The sequence below is a fragment of the Physeter macrocephalus genome, chromosome 21, assembly GCF_002837175.3.
Source record: "Physeter macrocephalus isolate SW-GA chromosome 21, ASM283717v5, whole genome shotgun sequence".
Classification (NCBI taxonomy): Eukaryota; Metazoa; Chordata; class Mammalia; order Artiodactyla; family Physeteridae; genus Physeter; species Physeter macrocephalus.
The window spans coordinates 97,789,504-97,801,010 of record NC_041234.1 but is presented as its reverse complement, the minus strand read 5'-3'; the positions used below and the strand labels follow the sequence as shown (position 1 = coordinate 97,801,010).

The following is an 11,507-nucleotide window of genomic DNA, read 5'->3' as shown; positions in this document are numbered from 1 at the left end:
AGAGAGAGAGAGAGAGAGAGAGAGAGAGAGAGAGAGAGAGAGAGACTCTGCTACTTCAAATCTCTAATTTCAGAGATGGCCTTAAATGGTGTTTTAAAGGGCTCTCCTGTCCACATTAGGTCTACCCAGGATAATCTCTCTTTTGATTAAACTAAAGTCAACTCATTAGGGGGTCCTAATTATACCTGAAAAATCCTTTTGCCTTTTCCATATTCTATTGATTAGAAGCAAGTGACAGATTCTGTCCACACACAAGGGGCGGGGATTACATAAGGGCATGACTTATTGGGTGTTATCCTAGGATGTGTTTGCCACGTACAGCAGACACTAAATACAAGTAAAGGCTATACAAGTACCTTGGTCCAGACAACAAATCTAAGTGTAAAGTGTGCACAGGGACTGAGGGAACACGGAAAAAATGGGTAAACCCTGCATGGGGGTAGCTCATTTATTCAGCGAATGTTTACTGTTTGCTTACCATACACCAGGCCCTCTGTTAAGCTCTAAGGCTGAAGTAAATGCTGAATGGCAAGTACCTTAGGTTACTCTTGAAGACAATGTTCAATTCCAGAACACTCCAGAACCCTATTAGATGTATTTGTCTGAAAAAGAAATACTAAATAAATAGATGATAATAATATGTTTACTTATAGCCATGAGTTCTTTATATCTTGCTGTGGAGGTACAATACAGACAGACACAGACACACACATAAGCATGTCAACAAAGCAACATAAGTGAGTTTGACTGTATATAACAATCTGCAGATATATCCTCGGACACAAAATTGTGATTGCTTTATTCTGGCCTCTTTATTTAGTTTGTGAGGAAGGTGGGAAATTGTAATGATCCAGGCCAGGATTTGAAGTCCTCACTATTGAGTCTATTCAGGTAATGTATGTGGTGAGCAAAGAAACTTCTCAGATCAGTCAGGGCATTTAACATATCACTTACAATTTGTTTGACTCTTGGATCTGAATCCTATCACATACACAGAGCAAAGTTCCACTCCCACTTTACAGAGGAATTCTTTGTCTAGAATTACATAAGCAATATAGCAGAAAACAAGGGCAAAAACCTAGGTCTCTCTTATTCCAAATCCAGAGTTTTCTATAGGATACTTACAATTTAACAGGAAGGAAGTAAGGTGGAGAGAAAAAAATAGTATAGAAAACAAAAGTATCCAGCTTCTCTAGTTCTATTTTGTAATACAAGATTTCCCATTTTATTCTGTGTTTGGTGGGCCCTTTTTTAACCTTGTTCATTTTGAAGCCCCAAATCATGGAGGCTGGAGTTCTTTATGGAGTCAGAGTATTTATACTCAAGAGTTTATGAAAGTAAAAGTCATTGTCCCTAGAAAGTGTCCTCAGACACACCTAGAGGGACCACTTCTTACGATTAGGTTCTCCATGCCCCATAAGTTTCTTGATATTTCTACTGAGACTACAAACAAGCGTACCGTTTTCACAGTGATTGTAATGATGTGAATATCTGCCCCATTGGGAATGAGACTGAAATCACCAAATCATTTCATATAGGCTATTGCACAACTGACAGTGATGATAATAAATTTCAGGACACTGCTGTCTGCTTTTTCAAATCCACTATGGGATGTTTGCAGTTCATCCAATTTTACCCCAGATTTTATGTGCTAAATATTATTCAGACTACTTTAGGCCAAATGTTTAGTCAGTTTTTAATTTTGTATCCTTACTGTCTGCATCCAGACTTTACATGGTATACTGGAGATACTGCTTAGTCACCTAGAGCTGCCTCATCCTGTCAGTGGGAGAGTGTGCTGGGCACTAAATCCTGAGAGGAATGGGCATTTGCTTCATATAGGTATCTCGAAAGGTAATTGCAAAAGCCCTCTCAGGATTCTATTGCAATGTTTGTTTGTTTTCTGCAGGTGAAACTCAAAGATTAAACAACAGTGTCATATCTGGCTGAAGCTAACAGCTGCAAACCAAACTAGGTTATGGGGATTTGATTATGGGGAAATGGAATTTATGATTCCATAGCCATTTAGATACCACCTAATATGCAATTTTATCTGTCTTCAATTATTTGTATCTCATTTCACAGACACATTGAAGTTATACCAACCCTTACAGCCAACCATTTTTGGTATCCTGTTTCTCTAAAAATCTCTTTAAGAAGAATAAATTTAAGTGTTTCTAGTTTTTTAATATTTAATATGTTATAGTGTAAACATAATGAGCTTTTCATTTTACACTGTAAGTACGTTAGATTAGTAATCTGGGTCCTTTAATTTCAATTGCTGACTTTATTACTAACTAGCTGGGTGACATTGAAGAATTCACATAACCTCTAGGCCTTGGTTTCCTAGTTTATTTCCCAAGGCTACTGTGATGAAAAAAATCAAGATAGTGTGTGCAGAAATACTCTGCATAAAATGAAGTGGAGTGGAAGGAGTAGCTATTAATAATAATAGCAAATGTTGATAACTTGGTTGGGGTTACTATTTAAATTCATATGGTAAATTCATATGGTAAAACTTTTGTAAATGGTGTTCATTCCCTACTGTGAATATGAGCATTCTTAAGTTAACGTTGCTTCATCTGAACGTCAACGTTGTTTCCTAAAGAGCTTATGATGTTTTAAAGTTATCAGGTGTAAATGAAAAGGGCCAAGTTTCTCAAAGATTCCTAATGATATGTTTTTTTTAAATAAGGCATTATATGTTACTAGATTCTACTTCCCAACAAGTAGGGTACAGAATGAGGAGCAAATATTGGTTGGTTCTGCTTGCAATGCTATTGTGCATCCATATGCATTTCAAAACATGCTCTATGTCAGTATATATCACATGTGCAGAACTTGAATGTCATCAGCACCAAGTCATTTGATTCATTCTTTACTAAAATTGTTTTTCTCTCTAATGGCAAGAATTGTGGCTCTTGAAGCACCCAGAAAGTACCTCAGACCAACCATGATGGCTTGAAAATGTGACTACTTTGTTAATTATAGTAGTGATAAAATATATGGTGAGCAGGGAGAAGACAAAACGTTTTCCCAGAAAAAAAAACGTCCATGTAATTTTCACTACCTGTGTTCTCTGTTGAAGCAAGCTTAAGGAGTTAGCATAATGCTCTTCCTGAATTGTGGACCTGGTACCACCAGTCTCTCAAAAGTTGAACAGAAAAGTAGCTCAGCTTTTGTCTTCCTACTGTCATTAAAAGCGTCTCTGCTTCTCGTCCCCCTACCTGTATCCATGGGAGTCTCACCACATCAAGGAATATTACCTGTCATTGTGATCCCTTTATGATGCAGATGTCTAAATATTTTTTTCCACTTTTTATTTCATGCAGTGTAGTAAATTTAGTCTTCCCATGGAGAGGACATCTTATAAATAAAATAATGTCTCAGATCTGCATGTACATTTCTCTATGTTAGTGTCTGATGATTTTGTTTTGAACCATTGGTGTATTGTCTATTAATAGAGCCAGAGAATATGGCAAAAATCCAACTTCCTCCACATTTCTGTTTAATATGCAAAACCAATCCTTCTCCATCCTGTTCTTTCCCGCCTTCTCCTCCTGTGTCTCTTCTATCCTCATAATGGTGTTAAGAATTGGTATAATTTCATTAAATAGAGGTTGTGCAAATTAATACAGAAGGTTTCTTTTGATGGCCCAGATAATGTGAATGAGAATCGTTTTCTCACTGTAAACTAATCTGTGATGATACTCAATGTCATTTGTGTCACTGACAGTTTTTTATGCCAGCTTTAGCAACCCTTGTCCTACTGAATCAAGTCTGTTTTCTAGCCATAAACATGATATTCAGTCACGAATACCTCTTTGGTAGAAGTTGAATGGAGGAGGTGGTTGGTATTGGAAGTAAGCCCTAACTCCTTCTCCAGAAACTTACGGCCCATTGCAGGCTGACCCACTCTGTTATGTCTTCAGCAATAGAACAGTGCCCACAACTATGGTATACTTATACAAATTAACATTGATTCAGTGGAGAATTAAAGGCACACAGGAAAGGAGATTTTCTCTGTTATTTACTAAGTGAAGTATAATTTTGAAGGTTGTTATCACACCTTAGGTGCATTCTTATTCCATTGGAAGAAGTCGATGAGGCAAGTTTACAAGTGTCCGTGGAGTATGTACCATGTGCTAGGTACTCTGTTAGGTACTCTGCCAGGTACAGAGCAATAATTTTGACACGTGTTTTTCACGTGTTAACTTTCTGTTCTTTAGATTTTCAGTGCAATACATACTCAGAGAAGATAAACTTAGTGCACACTGTAGTAGTTGTGGTTGCTTTTGTAGAGGAGTTGAGACACTGGGGCTTGAGGAGAATCTATAATCTGGAGAGATTGAGAAGAAGAGTGAAAATTTTCCATTTGGGCAGAATGACATAATCAAAGGCTCAGACTTTATTTGTAGGCAAGAAAAAATTACTTGAGGACTTTAAGCCGGTATGTGACATGATAAATGATAGTATTGGAGGGATTGAAAGTGGCTTGGGAGGATGGGGGTTTATCGTTTAAAAGGGTATCACAGTAAGCTATGTTTGTACATTACTTAAACAAATGGCCGGTTCAGGCTTTGTGTTCACACTTGACTGCAATAAGTCAAAGACCTAGTTGTTTTGAAATTAAGTGACTTGGAACTGTTGTGAAAACAACCAGTTTGATTGAATTCAGTTGGTTCTCTCCAAATCAGCTCATTATTATAGAAGCACTATGTGTTAATTACAGTCAGAAAAAAAATCACTTAAGCTTGTTGTTTCATGGCTCACAAGCAAACCAGCTTGTAGATTACCTAAAAATTTGGCTTTTCAGCTGGAAGTTTCAGTGTTGTGTCGATACAGCCTTTTAAGAGTTACATAAGATATTGGCAGGCAGTACTGAGATATGTTAGAATTTCTAGGTGTTAGGAAAGACTTAAGTTATCACCCGTAGCAAAATAAATCCTTGAGCAAAGAAATTACAAAAACCCATATGGTATATTAAATTACTTTCAGTGGTTTAGAATTTGCTAACTTATAAATTAAAATTTACAGAATGGAGACTGGTTGAGGAGAAAAAGGTGACTTAAAAGCACTTTATTTTATATATCATGTTGAAAATAATCCACATTGAAGAATACGCTATTGCTAGGAAACAGTCTTTTCTGAAGAGAAGTTCATTTTGTCAAAACCATATTCCAGAGGGTTGGTACCATGCTAAACATTAAGCAGAGATCATGAATATTTTTTTAAACACTCATTTTCTCAGATCTGAATGATGTTTCAAACTTACTCTTCCTGAAGGAATACCAACCAACTGCTCTATCCTTAATGATATCCTGGGACATCTTTATTTTTGCTTCTCATAGCCAATCTACATAGAATAGTTAGTTATATCAGTCTCTCTTGAACATTAGCTATCAATGCTTTCTAGATAGCTATTATGATGACATTGTCAATGCTGAGTAAGTTAATCTGGTTGTGACAACCAATGGCAAGGGTTACTCACTGACTAATGGCATGTGCCCTAGGGTAAGTGGGGCAATATGAAGCAAGAAAGTCCCTTTGAGAAAAGAAGCACTTCTCTGTGGCAGTTCTTGCCCAATAACCACATGCTGCCACTACTAATTTATTTCCAGCTTCCAATTTATAGCTATATCAGTAATACAGCATCCAGAGAGACTAGAGGCGGGAATACTATTTAAGAGGCCATTGGCACAGCCCAGGAAAGAGTTGACCTTTGTCCAAATTAAAGTATTGGCAGTGTGGGTAGTTAAGAGATGGACATATGATTGAGACATTCAAACTTTGGTAACTCTGGGAATATGCAATGTTAAGAGTGAGAGGGAAGGTAAAATGACTCCAAAGTTTCAATCTTGGGCAACTGGGAGTGTGGGTACCATTAAATGAAATTGGATATTTAGGAGGTGGAGTAGGTTTGTGATGGGGAAAGATGTTCCATCCTGGACATGTCTTTGAGGTACCCAAGGGGGTAAAAGTCAACTGACTGTTGGGATTGTGAGATTGGGGTTTAGGTAAGAGATTAGGGCTGGAGATGTAGATATGGAAGTCATCAGTATATTCAGAGTTTGGGTGTTAACTGAATCTGTGGCAATGGATACAATTGCCCGTGGAGAGAATATAGAGAGCAAAGAAAACAAAACAAAATAAAATGGACTGAGGAAAAGACCTTGAGGTGCTGGTGGAGGAAGAGTAGCCAATCAAAGAGTTAGTGAAGGGGCAGTCAAAGAGATAGAATGAGAACCATGATAATGTAGTGTTTTGGAGTCTAAGGGAAAAGAGGGAATCAAGAGGTGTGAGGGTGGTCAGCACTATGAAATATTGCAGAAAAGTTGAAGAGACTGAGGACTGAAAAAGGCACTTGGCACTTTGACACTTTGGTGACCTTTATTTCAGGAGCAATTTCAGTGGAGTGGAAAGAGCAGATATCAGATTGCAATGAGTTGTTGAAGAAGTAGAAATAGGAAATACGTGCTAGGGCACATATCATCAGTGATAGGAACTATGGTGATAAAGCAAAAAGAAATACGAAAACTGCCTTAAGGTTATGGATTTTAATTCTGACAGTGCACAAATGCTTCGTTAGGTATATCCCCAAGTCCATATGTTTATCTCCCATGAATCCAGTAGAGCACTGTGAAATTCTGTCAACAGCCATTGTAATTTTCGCAGCCAAAACAGGGAGCAACAGAGATGAAGTCAAGGAAGCCATTCCCTTGGTGAATCCTTTTCTGAGCTCCTCTGGGTCTCCCAGCACCTGGCACATAGTAGGCACTCAAGAACTGTTAGTTGAATTGAATCAAGTCCCTTGAGAATCTCTGTCTTAACACACTGATTGCCTTAGGGAAAAACAACCAAATAAATTCTTTTCCACTGGCAAGGGCTCACACGTGCACCCGTGTCTTTTGAGAAAGGAGAAGTTGACATTTTTATTCTTCAGTGCCAGTGTTTGGTACTGGGCTTGTGGTGAAATGCCCCTAGTTTCTTTGCCTGTTTTTTCAAAAAAATTGTAATAACTAGGGACTTCATGTATATTAGCAAATGATCTTAACAGAAACTCCAGAAACTCCCTCACCTAAATACACATGCACACACCTGACTTAAAGTCTATTGTGAAATGGAGGCTTTTCTGTCTAGAACTGAGATTGATTTAGAGTTTTGTTTCATTAAATATTTGTCATGATTTCTCAGACAAAACATTGCTGACATTCTTTCATCTAATTGGTTTATCATCCAGACTTAAGCATCTGCATCAAATCTACTTAACCTGGTTATTATCATTAGAACTACTTGTTAACGTACAAATTCTAAACATTTGTAGTGCCTAAAATTTATACCACCAGTGGCTTTGCATGTTTCTATATAATGTTAAGATTTTTCACATCAGGTTATATACAAGGAAGAACTTTCCGGGAGATCTGTTAAACACTGAAAAGTGATGGAGAGAGAGGAATGCATTCATTCTCTAAAAGTCTACTAATGATTTAAATAATTATCATCTCTTCAATAATGGGGTGCAGGGTTCACCGTCAGATAGGGTTGATGGACATGGTAATATGAGCTCCTAAAGACTTTTCTAACTCTTAATTTTAAACGATTATTTAGGTACTTCAAGTGATTTTGGTATAAGATGGAATGTAAATAAATATTTTTTTATTATTTAGGATGTTCTCAACTACAAATTGAAAAAAAATGCAACTCAGAGTGGCTTTAACAATGAAGAGATTTATTATCTCACCATAACAAGAACTCCAAAGGTAGTGTTTGTCACTTCTGTAGCATAAAGACATCATTTTATTTCCTGCTCTTCCATCCACAATATGTAGAGTAATTTGCCCCTCATAATATCAATATGGCTGCAACAGCTCCAGGTATCACATCGTTGTACAACAATGCAGAAAGGGGCAGAAAAAAGAATTATTTGTTTCTTGTAAGTCTCTAAGTGCTAAGAAATCTTTCTCATCCATTTATCCTCAAGAAACCATTCCCTTACATCCTATTGGCTAAAATTGGGTCACATGAGTTTTCCTTAGCCAATTGCTGACCAAAGAAAGTGGAGTTACCATAATCTACGTACTCTAATCAAGAGTGACACTCAGTGATTGAGTCTGGGTCTGAGTCTGGGCTTGCAGCCTTAGCTGGGACTGAGGACGGGGCTGTGGATGGACTTTTTTAAACAGCTTTATTGAGATATAACTCACAATACAATTCACACATTTAATGTGTACAATTCAATGGTTTTGGTCTATTCACAGAGTAGTGCAACCACTACCACAGTCAATTTTAGAACATTTATATCACTCCTAAAGGAAATCCTATACCCTTTAAGTAGTTACTCTCTAGTCCCCCTTCAACTTTATATTCTATACATTTCTTTGAATTCTCAGAATTTCTCAGTTACTGACTCAAGAAAGATTCAGTATAATAAGCAAACATATCTGGATATAATCATCCTTTTTAAAAACTGAAGTATAGTTGATTTACAATGTTATATTAATTTCAGGTATACAACATAGTGATTCAATATTTTTATAGACTATATTCCATTTAAAGTTATTATCAAATATTGGTTATATTGTCCATGCTATACATTACATCCTTGTGTCTTATTTATTTTATACCTAGTAGTTTGTACCTCTTAATCCCATTCCCCAATCTTGCCCCTCTCCCCACCCCCTCCCCCTGGCAACCACTAGTTTGTTCTCTGTATCTATGAGTCTTCCTGTTTTGTTATATTCATTCATTTGTTTTATTTTTTAGATTCCACTAAAAGTGATAACATACAGTATTTGTCTTTCTCTGTCTGACTTACTTCACTAATCATAATACCTTCGAGGTCCATCCATGTTGTTGCAAATGGCAAAATTTCATGCTTTTCTATACAATACTAATGAACTACCAGAAAGAGAAAGCAAGAAAACAATACCACTTATAATTGCATCAGAAGAATAAAATACCTAGGAATAAACTTAACCAAGGAGGTGAAAGACCTATACTCTGAAAACTATAAGATATTGATGAAGGAAATTGAAGATGATACAAATAAATGGAAAGATATACCATGTTCATGGATTGGAAGAATTAATATTGTTAAAATGTCCATACTACCCAAGGCAATCTACAGATTTAGTGCAATCCCTATGAAAATACCCAAGACATTTTCACAGAACCAGAACAAATAGTCCTAAAACTTGTGTAGAACCACAAAAGATCCAAATAGCTAAAGCAAGCTTAAGAAAAAAGAACAAAACTGGAGGTATCAAGCTCCCTGACTTCAGACTATGCTACAAAGCTACAGAAATCAAAACAGCATGGTACTGGCATGAAAACAGACACATAGGTCCATGGAACAGAATAGAGAGCCCCAAAATAAACTCACGCATATATGGTCAATTAACCTATGACAAAGGAAGCAAAAATATGCAATGGGGAAAAGACAGTCTCTTCAATAAGCAGTGTTGGGAAAACTGGATGGCTACATGTAAAAGAATGTAATTAGAACATCTTCTCACAACATGTACAAAAATAAACTCAAAATGGATTAAAGACCAAATGTAAGACCATGAATAATCAATTCTATAAGTAACATATGGTATGAAAAATATAACTCTTCAAATTCATTTGGGCTGATGTATTAATTACCCTCAGTAGATGGTATGAATGATACAAGAAATGATCAATGTTATAACATCAATTCCCAGAAGACCAGAATACTTGTCAGGTCCATTTATCCCAGGACTGGGAGTTGGGTTTGGTGAAAAATGGCAAAGTTCAATTTTTTTAGAAACATGATCATGTACATAGGAAGACTTATTCAGGAGATGGGGGTGTGAGTCCTGTAAATCCATAGGCCAAAGCTAAATTCAGTCTGAGAATGTCAAGGGGGCTAACATGAGAAGTTAAGGGGTTTAAAACCAAATGAGAGTCTATAGCTTCTTTCTTGTGATTAGCAATTATATGCCCATAGTGCTTTATGTGTACCTCCCTGATTATTTATGGGTCATTGTACAAGTTCTTTTTTGACTGAACTTGGTTTCCTACTGGTTAGTTGTGCCCTTTTTGGAGCTCAAAATCTCACCTCTTCATGTGTTTATGGACTGTTTCTGCCTTGGCTGTCCTACACAGCTTGGATCTCTGGAGATGACTCTAACTCTCCTTGTTGAATAAGCACATAAATAAGATCAGATACCACTACTTGCCTATCCAACAACCATCTGCTCTTCCTTTTTTGGTAACGTAGTATCAGATATTTTTCAGGAATCCTAGAATCCTAGAGTCATAATCACACTTGATATTTTATACATGGAGGGAACTTAAAAGTCGTTTAGTCCTCATTTTCTAACTGTAGGAACTACATTCAAGCCTATAGGTTTGGCATCTCAAACACTAACCTCTATTAGTAGTCAGGTTCACACTTACACAGTGGTTCCTTGAAACAGGTCTGAGCGTCATATTTTGCCTACTAATACCATATGGGCCCTTGCTCTCTCTTGGGAACCTATTAAATCAGAATCTCTAGGAGTGGAACCCAAAACTGGCACTTTACGAGCTCCCAAGAGTAATTAAAATGTGCATCTACTGTTGAGAGCTGCTAGCTAGTCTAACTTCCTAAAAAATCGCTTTGAGAAGTATGGATATTAATGCCATAAAGGGCTATGCTCGGATACTACCCTAAATTTTTCTGGTTGATATCATGTAGACACTCACAACCCTTCATCCCTACTCCCAAATGCTCCTTGATACCTCTACAAAGACCATCTTGCCTGGGAAGGACCCTATTGATTCAGTTTGGTATTTTCTGTGATTTTTAAAAAATATATTTGTTATCTATGTCAGGATGTAGGTAAGAACACATCCAAAAAAATACTCCTTCCCATCCATAAATTCAATGTCTTTATTTTTGGTTCAGGGATGTGTATCATAGAAAGTTCAGTTTCTTCACATTGGTGTGATATATGCTGTATACATTCAGTTGAAAAGATGGGTTTTAGGAATACTGAAGCATATTGAGTATTCTGCTCTTTTACTTTTTATCAGCTAGTGAGTTTGTTCAAATGATGACCCTTTTCCCCTGATTTAGTGAGATTATTGCTCAGATATATGTCCCGTGTAGTGTGCTGGGGAACATATTTCAACACTTCTAGGTTTTCTTTTGTGAATTGTAATCTAATTAAGCTCTGAATAACATGATTTTATTTTTATACCTTGGTTGTGGACTACTTTCACTTTAGAAATGCATTCCAAACACAGCCATCAGTGTTGAATTCATAATGCAAAGTTATTTGGAAATTGCAGTATGTTTGTTCACACCAGATAGACTTGTTAGGAGGTCAGCCATTCTTGGAAATTACTCCCAGAGAAAACAATCATCATCAAGTTTTATTACATGTGCATAGTGTAAAGTGCTCCAAAATCTATAAGAGCAACAAAAACATGATATCAGTCGATGGATACAAACGTATATGTAATGTATAAGTGTCTATCTGCATGCAGCCTTGTGCTGA

General features: G+C 36.8%; 1 protein-coding gene across 13 annotated transcripts in view; it reads left to right on the top strand.

Annotated features, from left to right (window-relative positions):
* TENM1 (teneurin transmembrane protein 1) overlaps positions 1-11,507 on the top strand; it is an 813,855-nt gene that overhangs the window by 33,160 nt on the left and 769,188 nt on the right. The window contains exon 1 of one of the 13 annotated variants that reach the window (XM_028482668.2): positions 7,702-7,760. The exons of the other annotated variants lie outside the window; for them this stretch is intronic. The gene's annotated coding sequence lies outside the window, so the exon portion shown is untranslated. Of the gene's footprint in view, positions 1-7,701; positions 7,761-11,507 lie in introns of those variants that run through there. 13 annotated transcript variants of the gene reach the window in all.